The following is a 20,317-nucleotide window of genomic DNA, read 5'->3' as shown; positions in this document are numbered from 1 at the left end:
CTTTATATGTGCCTTATGTCATTTTATCAGCTTTGGCTTGAGAGCACTTTATCATAGAAATACTTCTATAGCCTAAGAAATAACCAGAAAGTTTGATATTTTTATTCCTGCTGAAACTTTATTTAAAATGTCACTGTGAATAATGTGAAAAGGTTTTTATCTGCCTCCCATGAGCCCAAAGCCCTTGAAATAAAAATATTATTTCTCTGGCTGCACAGACAGAGGCAGATTTCTCTTTTGTTGCTGTTGGTTTTCCCCTTCCATCTAGAATTAATATTGGCTTCGCTGGTGGAGTGCTGAGGCTTTGTAGCCCAAGGCAACCACCGCGTTTCAAGCAAACTTTTTCTGACATCAAAGTTTAAAAAGGCATACCTCTAGATTTACAGAGGATTATGCTTTACTTTCATGAATGTGAGTGAAGATTCAGAAATAAATAGGAATTCAGAACTCTACCCAAAATTGGGGGCAGAACCTTAGTCATTTGTTATATTCTTTTTTCTAATTCCCAATAGGATGAGTGCTTTGGGGATTGTGCCCAAGTACTTTGAACACACAGGGTTTGGGAAAGTACTTTGCCTCACATGACACATAGATAATATACACTCATTTATTATACTGATGATCCTTTTTTCCCATTAAACTTAACTCCAAGAAAATCTACGCCAGCGTGCTCTAAAATGTATGTACATTATATACATCTTGCTCACGCTATCGGCATTTGAATCAAAAGAGTTAATCCTATCAGTTTACGTTGATGTATGTATATACAGTGGTACCAACTGAAAAATGGTACTTTCAGTTTGGATTTATAAAACAGAAACACTGTGCCAAAAGTCCTGTTAAAGAAATATTCGGGTATTGGTTTTAAATAGTCATGTAGAGCATTTGGGAACAAATACAGTTGTGATTTACCACTTATAAAAATGTGTTTGAAAGCACTTACCCAAACTGAAGCAATGTGTCTAGTGTTGTGATGTATAGTTAATTAGAAAAGCAGCATCAAGGCTAATCCTTTTTTAGAACTACTCTAAACACAAAGGGGATTATGATTTGGCTGCCGAGGGCCATGTGTTCCCTTACTTCCTATGAAACTTGAACAGCTTGTCAAAAGCTTGTAAATAATCTTAGACATTTTGGACAGAGCAAATTTGAATATGCAGCTGATTTACATGATTAGTTCCTAGCAGCTGATATTTTCTCCATTTTATGAAGAGGTATATCCTTCCTGATCATAAGGGGCTGATGCAAAGATTTTAGTGCATTGAAAACACATATACCCCAGACAGACAGACAGGCACACGCGCGCGCGTGCGCGCGCGCACACACACACACAATTCCTTCAGATTTTTATATCCTGTAACTCTATGTAAAATCAATTTACAAAAAAGTACTGAAAGTGAAACTCACTAATGATTTTTTCCATATCTTAAATCTGCCAAATTAAGCAACGACAACAACCCTCTAACACGTTTTAGAGTGAAGCCTCACAGGTATGGGGAGACAAGAAGAAATCTCTGATCTTCATAATTCCTCACTGACATCTAGTCCCACTTAGACTTTCTAAGGCAACACATTCAAAGGCCTACAGAAAATTTGACTTTGATTTATTTGTTTTAAATAAAAGGGGTTTCTTACAAGGCTTGAAACATGTCTCTGTTAGCATGAATTTTAAAAGAACGATTATGAATGCATAACAAAATAGCCAAACAAAACATTGCTTTGTACTGCTGCACAAATAACTCTGATGATAACTGTTATGACCTAGAAAAGAAGCATAAAAACATTTTTCTTGGTGGCAACATATAAGTTGCTGTAGAATTATACCAGTTCTGGTCCCACTTTCCAAATAAATATATATATAATGCAATGTAAACTTAGAATCTTTTATTTATTCATGAGGTTGAATTTAATACTATTATGATTTCCCAATTTTATGAGTCATCCGTTATGCAGTGTTGTTCACTAACTTAGTTGGGTAGCAACCACACTTCACAAATCATAGTTTCATTCTTTACTGTTTTACTTGGGGTGTACATAGTAATCTCTCTCGTGAAAGTACATTCATTTCGGAAATGATAAAGTAATGGAAAGCGAGGCAATTGTGTTAATGTCAAATGATTAGAAGCACCAGAAGTAGGGGGGAGGGGTGCTCGGGGAGGTGGGGGGAAGAAGGCCGATTTCAAAACATGATTGTGTTTTAAGCCCATGCATATGGCCACAATTACAGTCACAACGTAATTTGGCAATGGTAGCAGAATTAGATTTAAACAAATTGATGTTACACTGCAGTAATTCAGAATGAGCTTGTTGCATTTATAAACCATAACAAGAAGCAGAGTGAATTAATAAACCCTTCTTGTCACTAAAAATAAAAAAGGGAATAATTGCTGAGATGGAGTTAACAGATGACTATAGTCAGCATCCTTTCAGCCTAGATACGGGAAAGTGAAGGTCACCCCCATCTCAGATGACAAAGAGGGGACATTTTGTTGGTAAACAAATTAATCTTTTGAAAGGTCGCCATTTGTTTTAAGTTTTTATCCAGTTCTTGTCATCTGGAATCAGAGATTGACTGTCATTTCACTAGGCAGGGGTGCAGTTGAAGCAGACAAAGCTGCTTCCGTACATATCAGCATTCCTTGACAAAACTCGGTGCCTGATTGTGATGCTATGGGCTGCTGGTTTACAGCTGTCTCCGGACAAGAATGGAGGCCCACCGCTGAATTCCAATAAGATGGGCCTGCATATTCAGCCTGCTGTAAGCTGGCCCTCTGCCCACAAGTAAAATGTATTGTAGTTCAAGCCAGCAATTATCTCTTTTACTTCCTTCTGTGCTGCTTCTGTTCCTTTTTTCCAAAAACAGATGTGGGTATTCACTCAAGTTCTGCATCTATTTCTTCCTCACACCTGCCGGGTCAGAATTCTGACAGAGGTAGAGTTTGAGGGAGCCAGCCGACAACAATCAGACGTAATTTCCTTGAGAGCGGCTTAAAAAGAAAATGTTGATTTTTCAGGAAATGTGGAGTCAGCATCTTGGTCCCCCTCCCTTTTCCCAGGAGCATTTGGTAAATTAAATTAGTGGAACAAAAGGAAATAGCTTTAAAGACATTCAGAAATGCCATATCCCATTTATGACACACAGTCATTACCCAAGGACTGTGATGGCATGCACAGCATCCCCACCTCTGTCGTTAGAGAGCTTTCTCATCAGGTTGCTTACAGTTCTCAAGAAAACAATGACTTCTCATGTTCCTTCCTCCTGATTTCCTAAAATATATCCCACCAATATGGCGGTGGCGGTGGTGGGTGGAAGGGTGGTGCATCGCCTTCGTATGTGGCTGCCGTCTAGAATTTTAGTTCTGCCTGGGTTTGGAGTACTGGAAAAGCTGGAGGAAGTGATGACAGAGTTATCATCGGCTGCTTTCTGGCTCTCACAAAAGCCCACGACGGCTCTGGGGTGGGAAGAAGCCATCAGAGGCTATGCTTGCATCGGATATCATTCATCAAAAATCCAGCGGTAGTGAGTTCTCCAACTTCTTGAGGGTTTCTTGCGTGTTTCCTGAGTTTCTGTGCTGAGATCCTGCATGCATTTCCAGACCAACCCTACGCTGAACTCCAAGCACCTGCTAGCTCTGAGCGTAGTGAGTCTGGGTCCAACTGCCTGGTGTGAATCTTGCTAGATGGGGAATCTCTCGGAAACAGCCTGCGTTGTTTCATAAGTAAAATGTCCATAATAAGAGTATCCCATAGGATTGCATGGAGATTTAGCACTTAGCAAAGGTCCTGGTACAAATAAGTGCTCTGAAAACGTTAGGACTAGAGACAATTGTGATATTGTATTATGCCATGTTTAATACTGACATTTAAAACTTACATTCATGTAGGGGTTGAGGGAGAGAAACAAAATATTACTGAGATAGCTTCCAAAGATTCTATTTAATATTTCCTAGGATGATGCCTTTTCCCCCACACTGATACCAGGGCAGGGACCTTGTGGTCTGATCCATTTGCCTGTTTTTCAGATCTTCCACTGCCCCGACCCGTGCTTTGCTCGTATTAGGTGCTCAGGAGAGAACTGGTCTGTCTCCTCCTTCATCTAGTCTCTGCTTGAAACTGAGTGACTGATGCCAAGTCTAGAAGTGAAGAAGCGATTTTGCTGGCCCTGGTTACCCTGGTTGCACGGGGCATCTTTCCACTGGGCTGTCCGATAGAGTTTTCCTAGTGAAATACCCTTGCTCCTGGATTCCTGCAACAGCCTCGCCACCAACTAGCTGTTTCCAGGAGCAAGTTACTCTACCTTGCTCATTCTCATTTTCCTGGGTTATAAAATGGGGAGCTTGGGTTGGAGGCCGTCTGGTGTGGTGGGAAGGTTTGGAATCCAGTGGATCGGTTTGGGTCCTATCTGCCATTTTCTAGTTATGCAACCCAGTGAGCAAATGCACATCTCGGGTTGTCAGTTTCTTCCACAGAGTCAGGATAATGGTGCCCATTAGGCAAGGGTGTTCTGGGAATTATAGATAATATAACATTGCTGGCACATAAGAGGTGCCTAATAAGGGTCTTGCCTATGTAGAAAATGAACTAACCTTAGAAATCTCATACTTTCTTCCCCTTCTTCATACCTATGCTTCCACAAAAGGATCTGATTTGGCTCCTCTCACACTTCAGTATAAATGAGTAAAAAGGTTTAATGCTCTCGTTTTCAAACTGTTACAGAGAACCCCAGTGAGTTTCGGGGAAGCTGCAAACATTCAATTCACACTTAATTTTTTTGATAAATATTTGAACGATTTTAAAGTGCAGTAAAGAACAACACAGACATACTTAAGTTAGGTACCAAATTTTAGCACATACTAAGATACCAGCAATGGATTAGTTTGCACTGGCGGGTTAACTCTGAGCGCACGTGCGTGCACGCACATGCACATTTGAATGTGCCCTAGCTAGGGCGAATCTTTGTACTGGTCACGTTTTGAAATTTATGTCTGCTCATATCCACTCCTGTAATAATCATACAGATAAATAAGTGAAGGCCAAATACAGGTCAAGGTCTTAAAGCGGTGCCTAGCCCCTACTAGCATTCGACTGGTATTGGTATCACGACACACGCGAGCTATCACGCCTTAAAAGCCAGGCAAGTTCTCTGGAGCTCACATTTGGCAGCACAAGAGCCAATGGTACATGGTAAAATTACAATAATACACATTGCAATGTGATTATATAGCATTATAGATCATCTCATTGCTCATTTTAAGTTTGGGTTGGTTCTCACCTGGTTGGAAATGTGCTGCACACGTTCCATCTGGCAGTGCAGGGTCGGCCTGCTGCTTCACTTACAGCTGTAGATAAAAGGTCAGCAGTAAAGCATCATCTTAAAATTTGCCTCAACCCCCAAACAAAAGTAGATTGTTTTGAAACTGAGTGAATATCCAAAACAAGAGGGTGCAGAGATACCCGAAAAGAAATTAAAAAAAATTTTTTTAAGCTTATTTATTTATTTTGAGAGACAAAGAGAGGGAGAGAGAGAGAGAGAGAGAGAGAGAGAGAGAGAGAGAGGAGTAGGGGTAGAGAGAGAGGGAGAGACAGAATCCCAAACAGGCTCCACACTATCAGCACAGAACCCAATTCAGGGCTCAAACTCACAAAACTGTGAGGATCTTGACCTGCACTGAAACCAAGAGATAGAGGCTTAACTGACTGAGCCACCCAGGCACCCCTAAAAAGAAATTTAAATGGATGTGATGGAGCATCTTAAAATGTTACATGACATGTTTGAAAAGTACTTCCATTATTATTATTATTATTCAATAATAAAAGCACTTATGAACTGTGCCAGACACTATGCTAAGTGTTTTATGAACACTATCATATTTAACCCTTATACCTATAAAATAGATGCCATTTTTATAACCTTTTTACACATGAGATGGAGACTAAGATTAAGCTACTCACCTAAGGTTATGAAATCAGTAGGGGAGTTAGGATTCAACTTACTGATGAAATCTACTGGACATACTCCCTAAATTAAGTACTCACCAACTGATCCTTAATTACCAAGGAATTTGAACATGTGTTAGATACTGTTGAGATTCTGTTTTGAAACCAAAAATTCCTACTGTTCTTTAAAGCTTCTGGACCATTTTAGTTGAGGGAGATCCTGAGGTTATAAATACCATAACAAATTGTTAGCTATTTGAAATTCCTTATCTATTTGCATCAGAATTTTCTCTGTCTTGTCCATGCAAGAAAAAAATACAGAAATAAATTGTATGCTGAGATGGATGTAAGATGGTAGTTATTATCTGTAACTCTTGATTTCATAATTTGCCTTCATCGAGACAACCTCATTGTTTCCAGTGTTGATTTACATATAAATAGATATATACATATACATGTTTATATATAATTCAACATATAGAATTATACTAAACTCTTATAAAACTTGCGTTTACTTACCTATCAGAATTCTATTTAAAGTTGCATTTGAAAAATAGGTTCTACTCCTGAAAATAAATTTGAAAATCTTTGGCATGGACTATTACCTCTCCCATGGGTTTTTGTTTTTTAACAAGAGTAAATCCTCTATTTAATTGAACCAAAGGAGTGAGACTCTATTAAGGGATTTCAAGCATGAGTGGACAGGGAGAAGGGGGATTTGGGGATGCAGGAAGAGAGCTTCTCACTGTCCTGGAATCATCCCAGGTCAGCAGCCACCTGCTAACCAGCTAGCCTTGCTCCCTGACATGACCCACTGCCTTTGCACTTTGTGACTTGGGCTTTGGACTTGAGTTTTGGTAACTAGGAGGCTGTGTTTCTAACCTCATAATTCCACTTTGAAGAGCCAAACATTACGTAGATGGTAGACCCTGAGTCAGCTCTAGGATAGGTTTAAGGTACCAGGGGTCCATGGATAGAACTGTAGTTCAGTACATTTGGTTTCCAGTGTATATTATTTTATGCATTTGAAAAACATTATTCTGTACCTGGGTGGCTCAGTCGGTTAAGTGTCTGACTTTGTTCGGCTCAGGTCATGATCTTGCGGTTTGTGGGTTTGGGTCCCATATCACGCTCTGTGCTGAAAGCTCAGAGCCTGGAGCCTGCCTTGAGTTCTGTGTCTCCCTCTCTCTCTGCCCCTCCCCTGCTTGTGCTCTTTCTATCTGTATCTCAAAAATAAATATTAAAAATTTTTTTAAACATTATTCTGCATAGGGGTCTATAGGACCAAAGGGGTCCATGATCCCCCCAAATTAGAACTCCCTATGATAGATTTCCTTTTCTTTTATACAAACATCCAGTATGGGGCAAATTATGTATCAGAACAAAGAAGTATCCTAAAAACTCTGTGTTCTTTATGGATAAAAGACCTACTTCTTTAGTTAATGGTATAGGAAACCTACCAGAAAGTGGATAGATCTGCAGATTTTCATAAGAATTGCATCTTCATGAGTGAAAATCTAAAACTTCCTTCTCTCATCCAACTACTGTGGCTTTTCCATTGCAAGCAGGAAAATGGAACCGCTACACAAGAGGTAATACTTGCATTATTATAGTGAGCATTCTGCTTAGGATGAAGCAGAAGAAAAATACTATAGCAAGTAGCACAGTAGCATTAGCCACAAGAGAAATGGGCCTAATAGAATTGTTTTTATCATGGCCCAGGTTAATTATCCACTGAGAGATACTTGGAATGAATAAATACAATTGCTGTGTTCTCCAATATTCTAACCCATTGTACCTTAAACTGTACTTGAATTCAAGTATACATTCTTAGCCTTTTAAAACCTCATTGGTAGAACAGAAGTAAGTACCCATAGACGAGAGTAACTCACCCTATACTTTCTTTAGAAGCATCACCTCTGAAGTAGAATGTGTAATGGAAGCCCAGAAGATATTTATTTGGAGGAAATCCTTCTCATTAGCCTGTAAAGGTGGGACAATATGCCACCAAAATACCCAATTTGTATAGTCTTTTGATTTCCATCTCTATTTGCAATGAAGCCTGAATAAATCTGTTTATGGTTGGCAACTGTGAGGTCTGGAAGCAGCCATGAGCTCTTCAGTGGAAAGAACCAGAGACCAAGAGGAGACTCAGAAGACATGGGTGCTAACTGGTCCCATGCCGCTGCTATAAGCTCCATGCTATCAAGGGAACAACACTTAGTCTCTAAGGACTGAGATTCCCCATCTGTATCCTGAGAAGACAAATTGGCTGTTCTGAGTCGTCGCTGGGACCACGGTGCTGATTCTGTGTCTCCCAGATCAATGAATGCTACACGGGTGCCTTGGAGAACTGCCAGTCTCTCAGGGGAGACAACGTAGTGATGGGTGTAACGGCTGGGGGGAGGCCTGCGTCAAAACACGCCTTGGAGGAGCTGGTGGGCATGGCTGAGAGAAGAGGGCCATGCATTTGCAGCGCTGGAAGCCACACAAGCAAAGGCAGAGGTGGAGAAGAATGAGTAACAGAGGGTGGCCTGGAGCTTTGCCTAACCATATCGAATTTTTATAAAGGGAAAACCAAAAGATGTGGTTGGACAGGTACGGCCAATTGATGGTTGGCCTTGAAAGGGCTACTGAAATCTAATGGTGTGATCTCAGCCTCGATCATAAAAAGAAGGGCTGAAGGCAGTTTCTGAAATTAGATCACTTCTCCAGATTCTCTAACTGAATGGCAGCTTTAGAATTCTCCTGAACAATCTCTCTCCCTTGATGTCCTCATTGGTTATTAAACTTTATTTCCTCTCCTTTTGGCTATAAAGATTTCTTGAATAGCATTATCTAGCATTGTCTCTTGAACTTGTTCAGTGTTCATGAAATGGCCTATTTAGATTTCCACAGACAGCCTTCCCCCTGACCATTTACATACAACTCTATCCCTGTCATACGAGTGGCCACTCAGAGCTGCCAATCTAGCCGGATGGCTGGGCTTTCTGTCCAGATGCTGAGTACTTCCCCACTACTTCCTAGGACTCTATTGGAAACCCATCCCTAATTCCCACGTCTCACATCTTCCTCCCCAGTGTTAGTCCAAAGCAGGATCTGGGGCCAGATTTCTGGAGGCAAGAGAGTCAGTTGGAGCACAGGGGGTCACTGACTTCTCATATACCCTGTCTGCCCGCCCCTCCACTCCACCCTGTACCCCTTTGGCTGCACCCCCTCCCTTCCTCATTGCCAATTACCAGCCTCAGCACAGGACAGTGTGAGGCCTCCCCAATCTCGCCCACTTACCAACTCTCTGTGGTCCCAGCTGCTCGTGCAACGAAATGTCCCAGGGGACTATCTTCATCTGAGTGTTTTCTAAAATACAGGTGTGTTTCCAAACTTATCAAAAGGAGTGTTCATGGGGTAGGCTTTCTTCTTCCTTTTTCTCTCTTTTCCAAGAAGTAAAAACCTTAAGAAAATGTCTAAAGTGTTCTTACTTACAACAGGAGTCACAAAAGTAAGTCTGCTGGGACAGGGCTGGTGAAAACAGACTGGGTGTAGAGCTGTCTTCATTACTGGAGTGCTGAGCTGCAGAGACCGGCCCTCCCTGGAGGAGGCAGCCACCTCAGCCCTAGCCCTGTGGCTGGGTCTTCGAGAGAAGCTGGAAACGCGTGTTTGCGTTTTCGGCGAAATCTCTGGATTTGTAAATTCTTGCCCAGATGACTTAAAAAATCCTGTGTAGGGGCGCCTGGGTGGCGCAGTCGGTTAAGCATCCGACTTCAGCCAGGTCACGATCTCACGGTCCGTGAGTTCGAGCCCCGCGTCAGGCTCTGGGCTGATGGCTCAGAGCCTGGAGCCTGTTTCCAATTCTGTGTCTCCCTCTCTCTCTGCCCCTCCCCCGTTCATGCTCTGTCTCTCTCTGTCCCAAAAATAAATAAACGTTGAAAAAAAAATTAAAAAAAAATCCTGTGTAGTTCAAAGAAACTAGTCTCGAGGCTGGCTATACCTGTATGGCAGGTCAGCAATTCGCAGCTTCAAGAGCCCTGGAAGACTATTAATTCGGGGCAACCCAGGGTGTGACCCGACCCTCAGCTTGACAGGATTAGAGATTCCATTTGGTCAGAGTTGGACCAGTCTCTTGAGTACAGCTGAACTCATCAGAGATCGACGTATAAACTGGAGTGCCCCCTGATTTATTCTAAGGAGAGCTATAATGGTTGGACGAGCCTGGATGTTCAGGTCAACCCGATCTGGTGAGCACACTGTATCCTTCTTAGAAAGCTATACGGAAGGCGCAGCGAGAAGGCTGCTTAGCGGACGGGGGGACTGACTGAGGGTAATTAGTTGGACGATCTTCCTGGTGAGCAGCATCACACATTTATAGTCTGATGCATCCATCTGTGAAGCTGCTCCTGCCAAAGGAATATGAATCAATCCCTGTGGAGAGTGCTTTATGGACGCTAAGAAATTCTGACTCTCTGATTCAACTTTTTATAATAAATAGCTACTCTCTGCTTGGACTGGACCAATTACACTGCATTGTGCTCAGCTTCTGATATCCATGCCCACATGGATCCCAGTGGAGGCAGTGCTGTTTCTCCCATCTTACTGATAAAGAAGCTGAGGCTTAGAGAAATTAAGTTACTTGCTCCAGTCATGCAATTAGTAAGTGGTACGGCCGGGGTTCAAACCCAGGCCTATCTGATATTAGAGCCTCTGTTCTTAACCACTGCCTTCCTTTTTACTAATTTCCTACCGTAACAGGCCACTCGCCTTCAGGCGATATCTCGCTTCTCTGGTAACACTAGTAACGCTACATTCCTGTCGGGGGCTTGGGTCTTTCAAAGCAGTTTATGCCTGGAGCTGACCGCATTGATCACGTACTCATATTTTTTAGCTTAACACTCAGAGCTGGGGAGAGAAGTGGGGGGAACACATCTCCCTGTCACTGCTCTTTCTTTCTATGTAAGTAACTGTAGTACCCACAGCAGGAGAGAAACCCTGGCTGGAAGAAACAGTATGCATCAAGAGGAGAAAGAGAAAGCCGAGAAGAGAGGTGGGAAGGAACCGGTCTGTAATACAAAGTATCCTCAGGGATTTCCCCGTGGGGATACCCTGCTTCCCTATCTCCCCATGGTTCTCAAGCCACTGGGGCCACTTGGAGCAAGGGAATTCCCCTTTCCCCGTGCCTGGCTGGTGAGGGGCCCAGATACAGCTGGTGGTTAGGTTCATTTGCACTAATATCTCCCATGAGCTTGCCTGGGGACCTCACCCCACTTTGTTTAATATGTTCCTAAGAAAATTCTCTTCTGAGTCTCAGAATGCCGTTTTCCATTTCTAACTGCAAAGGGGTTGATCCTCGTAGGAAGTTACCAGGAAGCGTTGTAAAGTGAAAACAGGCAGGGACCCAAGAGAGGGAGCTGACCACAGAGAAAATACCATCCCAACATCTTCCTCTCAACCCATTTAAAGATGTACTGGATACCCAATACTGGATTCATTTAATATAACCATAATTTAGGGGGAAAGAGGATTGACTCTTTCAGCCAAGAATTTTCAAAACTGTAACCCTCTTAGTTATGGAGTTATCATTTAATCTAAAACATTGAAATCCCAGGGGAAGATATCACCATTTCCCCACACACTCGTGTTTATCATTCCATCTGCCCATAGTTTCAAGTGTGGAACGTAAACTTCCATAGAAGGAAAGATAATTCTCCCACCAACTCCATTTTCTAATCTCGAACACTCGCAGGACACCTAGCTGTGCTTTTGCTATAGGCTGCATGTGAAGCTGAAATGTATTACCTGCCCAGGACACTACATTTTAAGTAAGAGCCAGCATTTCTGAGTGCTTCTCCATGCTGGGCATGGTGGTAAGTACAACAGACACAAGTTGTCTCGTGTAATCTTCACAGTCACCCTGCAAGTTGAGTACTATTTTACCACTTGCATTTTATATTTGGGGAAACTGAGGCAAAAGTGGCTAAATAACTTGCCGAAAGTCACACAGCTACAAGTCAAAGGGCCATAATTCGAACTTGCCAGCCTGATTTCCAGGTTGGCATTCTTAATTCTTATTCTATGCTCCCTGCAGGTGGCTTTGAAGATGATGACTTTGACCTGCACCGAGCCAAAAATGGCTCCCTTGATGACCAAGGAATTTGCCGGAGAAATTTCTCCACCTTGGTCTGGGAATAGAAGAAGTAAAAGATCAAATTACTCAGTTAAGAGGCTATACTAACCCAAGGATCAGAAAAGGGGAGCTGGTTCTTTCCTACCCCCACTCCCGCCAGGTTTATTGAGATATAGTTGAGAATAATATTGTGTAAGTCTAGGGTGTCCAATGTCATGATTTTGTACACATATATACTATACTGTGAAACGATTACCACCTCTATCACCTCACATAATTACCTTTCGTGTGAGTGTATGTGTTGTGAGAACAGTTAAGGTCTGCCCTCTAGAGCTGATGCTTTTAAAGATGGACACTTACTTCAGTTAGACTGTAAACTCCTTTGAGAACAGGGAACCTATCTCCAACATCAAACATGGTGGCAGATCTGGTAAGAATCCAGTATGAATTTGCTGTTGGTTGGTGTGTATGTGGTCAATGACTTTGAATAACAACTTGGTAAGGACCTCTGTAATTGAGTTAGGCTGTGTCAAGTTAATGTAAAGAATGAAATACCACATACCTCATTTGGCTACATTTGTAACGCTCTCCTTTTTTCCGCCATAAAAATATCTCCCCAGATCTCTTCAGGTAGAATTTTATTTTCCCTTCCCTAGATCATCATAGAGTGCTTTTAAAGCTTTACACATTACGTCTCGAATTTACTGAGCCACATCAAAGAGCAACTGAATAAATAAAAATATATCATATTCCTGAAAAGGAAAAATGATTATAATAAAAACTTCCAGTTGTTTCCAAATTAATATTTATATCTAATGTAATTTCAATCCAAAAACTTATGGGTTTTATTTGGTTTGTGTGGAATATTAATTCTTTTCAACTTGCCAGTGTTCATCATCTTGAAAAATAAATGGGCAAAAGCTTCAGGACTTTTTTTCTCCTAAAGAAGATTAATGAAGGTAAATTTTTCATATAACTTGTTAAAACATATGATAACATTAACATAATTATAATAGCATCCTACGGATAGAAAAATTAACAGATCAATGGAATAAAAAAATGAGCACGGATATTGACCTTACTGTAAAAAAATAAGTTTGAATGTAGGAAAGGTGTAAGTTGGTGGGGAAGGGAGGGACAGTTAGATGTGTGGGGCCAAGTCACTGGACTAATGTGTTGGAAAGAGAGCATTCAGTTAACTCCTAACTTTACATCCTAAGCCAAAGAAAACTCCTGATGGGTTAAAGTAAAATGTTTAAAAAAAATAATAAGAAAACTATGAAAAGAGAACTATTTTTCAGGTTAGCCAAAGGAAGATTTTTTAAAACACCATAACGTCACATAATATTAACAATCCCCTTTATACGAAAAGTCCACATTCATATTGGACCCCAATCCTGAATCAGTCACTAACTTCTATGTGATTTGGGGGCAAATGACTTACATTCCTTAGGCCTTAGTTTGTTCAGTTGTAAATTTAGGGCGTTGATCACACCATCCCTAAGATTTCTTCTAGTTCTGACAGCCCAGGATTCTGATTCTGAGCAAAATCGATTCCCTTTGGTTCCCTTCCTTTCCCTTTTCTGACCAACATGACCTATGAAACAGAAAAGCAGACCAGGTGAAACGGGTTTCTCTTCTGACCATGGAAACAAAGTTCACAGGAGGTGTTGATGTTTTTCTTTTTGCAATTATGCATTTCACCAAGCATCTGTGGAGTACCTGTTATGTGCCTGATGCTGTCACCACCTGACTTTTATGTGTCACCACCTATAATACTCAGGGCATGTTGGAGAGATCACTATGCCCATTTCACAGATAAGAACTTCAGGGCATAGAGGTTAAGGTATATGACCAAGCCATGTAATTAATATGTGGCTCACTCAGAATTTGGGCTTGTATTTTCTTCTGACATTGTGATTCAGAGTCTAGGAAAATTGTCCCAAGAGAAATTGCAGGCAAAGGACAAAGTCTTACACACACACACACACACACACACACACACATTACTAATAATATTCCTTACAAATCAGTTTCTCTACTAATTAATGAATAAAGTTGTATTTTTTAAACAAGCTTAATTTATATCTAGGGTTAATTCTGTCACTGACTTAAGCAAAAATATCTGAACTGGAAGCGTTCCTAGCCTGCTTTCAGGTTTGCTTAGGCATCTCTTCCGCAGAGTTTACTGATACAGCATAGAAATTATGGCAAAGCCCAGTGGAGTCATTGAACTGAAAGTCTCAATACTGCTCAGGAAGGGATGCCAAATTAAATAAAAAGAGCCCCAGCAGTTCTGCAGCTGTGTGCCAAACCAACTGCTGGTATGAGGTAAATGAGGACCAAACTTCCTCTCACTTGTGACCCTTGCCGGTATTTAAACACCAATGCCCAGAGACCAGCACACTGTTCTATAATAAGGGAATACATCGCAATAGCAAACATCATTATAATAAATAATAAACCCATTCACAAAGTCTTTCTTAAGTCTTAACTCAAAGGACCGCCATTTAAACTCGCTTCCTCTCATGGGCCCCAAGTAAAGGTTGAGGCGATCTATTCTAAGTATCAATTTGTGATCTGCAGCCCTAGGTTACAGAAAGATTGCATAGAACACAGAGGTCCTCCAGCTGCTTTCTTTTCATATCTAGTGACAATGTTGGAGCGGTAGTGTGGTATAGTATTCACCAATATGCCAAAATCACAAAGGTAAGCAACTCAAGCCATTCTTTCTTCTTGTATGAGATGTAACAGACATGTAGATGAAATCCCAGTACTTTATTGTTCTCTTGTAATCATTTTCCAGAATTTTTTTTTTTTTTTGAGAGAGGGAGAGAGAGAATCTCATGCAGGCTCCATGCTCAGCACAGAGCCCGACATGGGGCTTGAGTCCACGACCCTGGGATCATGACCTGAGCTGAAATCAAGAGTCAGAGGCTCAACCGACTGAGCCACCTAGGCACCCTGCTTTTCCAGAATTTTTAAATTTCTACCAGAATGCTACAAAGAAATGCTGTTACATTTATAGAGAAAAAAGAACCACAGGAAGTAATTAGACTTCTATTTGTTAGTCTGAATCCACCAGAAAATCCCTGAGCCCAGTGTGTTTCAGGCTCCTTTGAAGAAACGTTTTACAAAAAACCAAGCTCTCCCTTATCTTTAAATTTTGAGGTATGGTCTGATACTAACAAATCACAGCAATGACCGTTGTTAGCTATGCGTTAATTCCTTGCCCAGAATGCTGGTTCCTTGGAATGACAATAGGTGTTCCATGAAAGAAAGAGTTTCGTGGTCCCATAAAGATGACAAATGTGAGGTTGAAGAGAGTCAGACTGACCTTCACACACTTAGGCCACCTGGAGTCACTGACTCACTGGTGCTCATCATGAATCTCTAGGAGGTGCCCATCACGAACACTCGGTGCAGTTAGTGTTGCCCAAACTTCCTCAGACCCTTCCCGGCAGAACAGCTCCTAGAACTATATTCAGAGGAATGCACCTCGGGAAGTTTTGCTTAAGTGCTGGATTTTAAGTATTTTCGATGGAAAACATTTTAGACGATACTACATATTTTCCTTTCTTAGTCTCATTTTATTGGAATCTAGTATTTTCTTGGAGGCTTTGGGACATCATAACAAACTCCACTCGTTTTTGTTTTTTTTATGCGATGTGCTATACGGGGCCTGTGAGATGTACAGATGCTCACATCTCAGACTTCAGTGTGTTCAACGTGATATTTCCTCTGGAGTCTCCTCCATGGTCCTCTCCGCTCACCTCACCCTTCAAGTCTGTTCCCAACCCCATGGTCACTGCTGCTACTAACTACCCTTGCCTCGTCCTATGACCCCTTCCAGTTCTGAGAACTGCAACCCTCCATATGCCTTTTCCTTCCTCCTTCCCTTCCTTCTTTTCTTCCTTCCTCCCTTCCTTCCTCTCTTCTTTCCTCCCTTTCTCCCTTCCCTCCTTCATTTCTTCCCTCCCTTTATCTACCTCCTTCCCATTCTCTTTTACCTTCAATATTGGCAATTTCTGCTTTCTCTTTTTCTCTATCACTCTTGCTGGGATTTTCCAGTTTTATTAATCTTTTCTAAGAATCACTCTCTCTATTTTTCTCTATTATTTGTTTTCTATTTCATTGATTTCTCCTCTTATCTTTTTTATTCTCTTACTCTGACTTATATTGAGTGTATTTTACTCTTTTTTTTTTTATATTAAGACTCTTTAAGGTAGAATCTTAGATGATTGATTTTTGGCCTTTCTTCTTTTCTAATGTAAGCATTTAGGATGATAAATTTTCCTCTCAACAGTGTTCTAGCTGCATCCCACAACTTTTAATATGTTGCATTTTTATTATCATTCAGTTCAAAATTCCCCGAGTGATTATTTCTTTGGCTCATGTAGAGCCACCCTTATGTAGAAGGGTGTTGACTTAGTTCTCTCATTCTTATTGAATTCTGATTTAATTCCATCAGGGTCAGAGAACATACTCTGTAAGATTTAAATCTTTTGAAGTTGTTTGAGACTTATTTTATGGTCCAGGATATAATTCATTTTGGTGAGTGTTCCATGTACATTTGAAAAGAATGTGTATCCTACAGTGGTTGGTTGTAGTGCTCTATAAATATCGATTAGTTCAAGGGGGCTGATCTTGATCTAATACTCAGATCTTCTATATCCTTACTGATTTTTAAAAATCTCTTTGTTCTACAAGTTACCGAGGGGGAATTTTTAAATCTTCAACTCTGATTGAAGGTTTATCTACTACTTCCTTTAGTTCTGATGATTTTTGTTTTATTATTTTGTGTTAATGTTATTAGAGACATACATGTTTATGATTTTTATGTTTTCTTGGCTAATTGACCCTATTTCTCTTCCTCTTGGATAATAGTCCTTGTCTTAAAGTCTACTTTGTCTGGGGCACCTGGGTGGCTCAATCAGTTAAGTGTCTGACCAGCTCAGGTCATGATCTCATGGTTCGTGGGTCTGAGCCCCACATCAGGCACTGTGGTGACAGCTCAGAGCTTGTAGCCTGCTTCGGATTCTGTGTCTCCCTCTCTCTGCCCCTGGCCCCCCTTCTCAAAAATAAACATTTTTTTTCAAAAGTCTACTTTATCTGATATTAATATAGCCACTCCCTCTTTCTTTAGCTTACTGTTTATATGGCATTTCAACCTTTTGTTGATGTTGTCACTTCAACCTGTGTCTTTAAAATTCACTTCTTATTGATAGCATATCGTTTTATCTTGGGTTAAAATTCAGTCTGATAATCTCTGCTTTTTAATTAGAGTGTTTAGTCCATTTTCATTTAATGCAATTATTGACATGGTTTGATGTAGAAAAACTATTTTTCTACTTGTTTTTTATTTTTACCATCTCTTTTTTGTTCCTTTGTTGTCTGCCTGACTTAGGATTATATAATTTAAATTTTTTTAATATTCTGTTTTATTGACTTTTGAACCATACCTCTTTGTGTTATTTTTAGTGGTTGCTCTAGGAATTACAATATGCATCCTTAACTTATTATAGTTTCCTCAGAGTTAATATTGCACCAGTTCACATACAATGTAAGGAACTTACAACCATAGAATTTCATTTACCCACCTCCTTGTGTTATTGTTGTCATGTGATTTACATATATTGTAAACTGCACAGTATGTTATAATTTTTTGCCTTAAATAGCCAATTGCCTTTCAGAGAAACTAAGAGAAGAAAAACACATAGTATTTTATATTTACCATAGACATCTAACTTTCCATCTTGTGTCATTTTCTGTCAGCCTAAAAAATCTTCCCGTAAGCATTTCTTGCCTGCTGAAGGCAATGTAACACATGCCTGCTGGTGACGCATTGTTTTCTTTTGCCAAAAAAAGTATTTATATTGCCTTTATGTCAAATTTTGGGTTGCCAGAGTTTTTCTGTGGTTTTTTTTTTCAATGCTTTAAAGTTTCATCGTTTCTAATAAGTCAGCCATCATTTGGATCGTTGATTCCCTCTATATAATGGTCTTCTTTTTTTTTTTCCTGGATGCTTTCAAGTTTTTCTCTTTGTCTTTAGCTTCCAGGGGGGTTGATTGTGTTTATCCTGCTTGAGCTCCTAGGATCTGTAAGTTTAAGTTGTCCAGAAAACTGGGAGACATTTTGGCCATTATTTCTTTAAGTATTTTCCTCTACATTTCTCTCTCTCCTCTCTTTCTAGGACTTCGATCGAATACAAATTTTACAACATGATATTGCCCATAGGTTTCTGAAGATCTGTTCTTTTTAAAATAATTTTTTCTTTCTGTTCTTCAGGTTAGATAGTATCTATTGATTTTTCTTCAAGTTGACTACCATATCCAATAAACTTTTCATTTCAGGTATTACACTCTTTAGTCCTAGAATTTCCATTTGTTTCTTTTTCTATAGTTTTCATTTCTCTACCAAGATTTTCCATCTGTTAATTAATTACGATCATATTTCCCTGAAGGTCCTTAAAGTATGTACAATAATAGCTTTAATGTTTTTATTTACTAATTCTACCCTCTGAATTATCTTGACAGCTGTTTCTTTTTTTAGAACTATTAAAGTATGACCAATATACAAAAGCTGTACATATTTAATGTATGCAACTTGATGAGTTTGGAGATTACACATACACCTGTGAAACCATCACCACAATCTATATCATAAAGCATCACCTCCAAGATCTGTTTGTATTGACAACTGTTTCTCCTATATGAGCATTTTCCCATTTCTTTGTAAGCATAGTAACTTTTCATTATTGTGAACATTATAAATGATGTGTTATGGAGACTCTGAATTCTGGTACCTTGCTCTCTGATGTGTTGATGCTTATTTAATACTGTAATAATCCATTTATGTAAATTCAAAAACAGAATAAGAATAGCTGGGAGTGGAATTCAGAATAGTGGTTACCTTCGGGTTGTGGTAGTGACTGACAAGGAGCATGAGAGAGGTCTTGGGGGTGCTTGCAATGCTCTACTTCTTATTCTGGATGCTGGTTTCCCACAGTGTCTGCTTTGTTAAAATGTATCAACTGATGACCTTATGATTTGTGCCTTTTTAAAAATGAATGTTAGGGGGTGCCTGTGTGGCTTAGTCAGTTCAGCATCCCACTCTCGATTTCGGCTCAGGTTATGTTCTCATGGTCGTGAGATCAAGCCCCTCATCTGGTTCCATGGCCTCCACGCTGGGCATACAGCCTGCTTAAGATTCTCTCTGCCCCTTCCCACTTTTGTGTGCCACACATGCTTATACATGTGCACACACTCTCTCTAAAAAAAATGAATGTTACATTCCAATAGAATGTTCAACAATTCCTGAGATGAGAAAAAGTTATGGTGTGCATCTCTACATAATAAGTCCTCACAGTGGCCTAATGGAAGATCAGTGATGCTGAATTTTATGCAAAATTGGATTATATAAATTTGCAATTCCATGATATAAAATGATAATATTGCATTATTGCTTTATACACAAAGTTTGAGATGATTTCAATCCCCCCAAATGTAAAAAAAAAAAAAAAAAAAAGAAACAAACTTTCATTTTTTCCAAAGCTGGTGCAGGCTGATTGAATTTGAGATATATTTATGCTGAAGTCTCCACAGAGAGACACCATCTGAATAAATAAAAAACACCCTGTACCATTACGATGTAAACTCAGCAAATGTAACAAATAACAGTGATTAAACACAGCAATAATTTTTTCTCACCGCACACAATTAATGGCTATATGGCAGCTCTGCACTTTCTTGTGATCTAAGATGGCTAAGGTGGCTGCTGGGCTCCTGCTATCGTGTCTCTATCCCAACCAGAAGAATCAATGCAATTCCTGTAGCACTGGCCAGAATCTTGTCCCAAAGACAAATCAAGCTGCAAGGGAGGCTGAGAAATGTAATTTCTGCCTGTGTCACACGTTGAAGGCCAAGCAACAGTCTTTGCCGTTCCGGCCATTCGCTGTCTGGCTGTCTCAAATTATGTGAGTTGAGATTTGACATGCTTTCAGGAAAAATTCCCTTACATAAAATTCAGCTGCCCTGTAGCTAATAATATCCCTCTTTTCCAGAAAATAAAAAGGAGACTCAAAGAAGTTAAATGACTTACCCCAGCACACTGCTGATTAAATGACAGAGGTATGGGGCGCCTGGGTGGCGCAGTCGGTTAAGCGTCCGACTTCAGCCAGGTCACGATCTCGCAGTCCGTGAGTTCGAGCCCCGCGTCGGGCTCTGGGCTGATGGCTCAGAGCCTGGAGCCTGCTTCCGATTC

The 20,317-nt window shown here is 40.4% G+C and overlaps 1 protein-coding gene and 1 long non-coding RNA gene across 3 annotated transcripts in view; one reads left to right on the top strand and one right to left on the bottom strand.

Moving 5' to 3' along the window:
* The window catches only part of IQCH (IQ motif containing H), a 212,212-nt gene that overhangs the window by 38,751 nt on the left and 153,144 nt on the right, over positions 1 to 20,317 (top strand). The window lies entirely within an intron of this gene.
* Positions 1,618 to 20,234, bottom strand: LOC124508463 (uncharacterized). Its single transcript, XR_006961260.1, has 3 exons — positions 20,156 to 20,234; positions 5,273 to 5,339; positions 1,618 to 3,703 (listed from the first exon to the last, which is right to left on the bottom strand). It is a non-coding gene; the product is annotated as an uncharacterized LOC124508463 (long non-coding RNA).

This window comes from Lynx rufus, unplaced genomic scaffold (genome assembly GCF_022079265.1).
Source record: "Lynx rufus isolate CCGP_SWC_20201006 ecotype Redwood Valley unplaced genomic scaffold, mLynRuf1.p SCAF_13, whole genome shotgun sequence".
NCBI lineage: Eukaryota > Metazoa > Chordata > Mammalia > Carnivora > Felidae > Lynx > Lynx rufus.
Note: the sequence above shows the minus strand (reverse complement) of the source record. Positions and strands in the feature narration are given on the sequence as shown.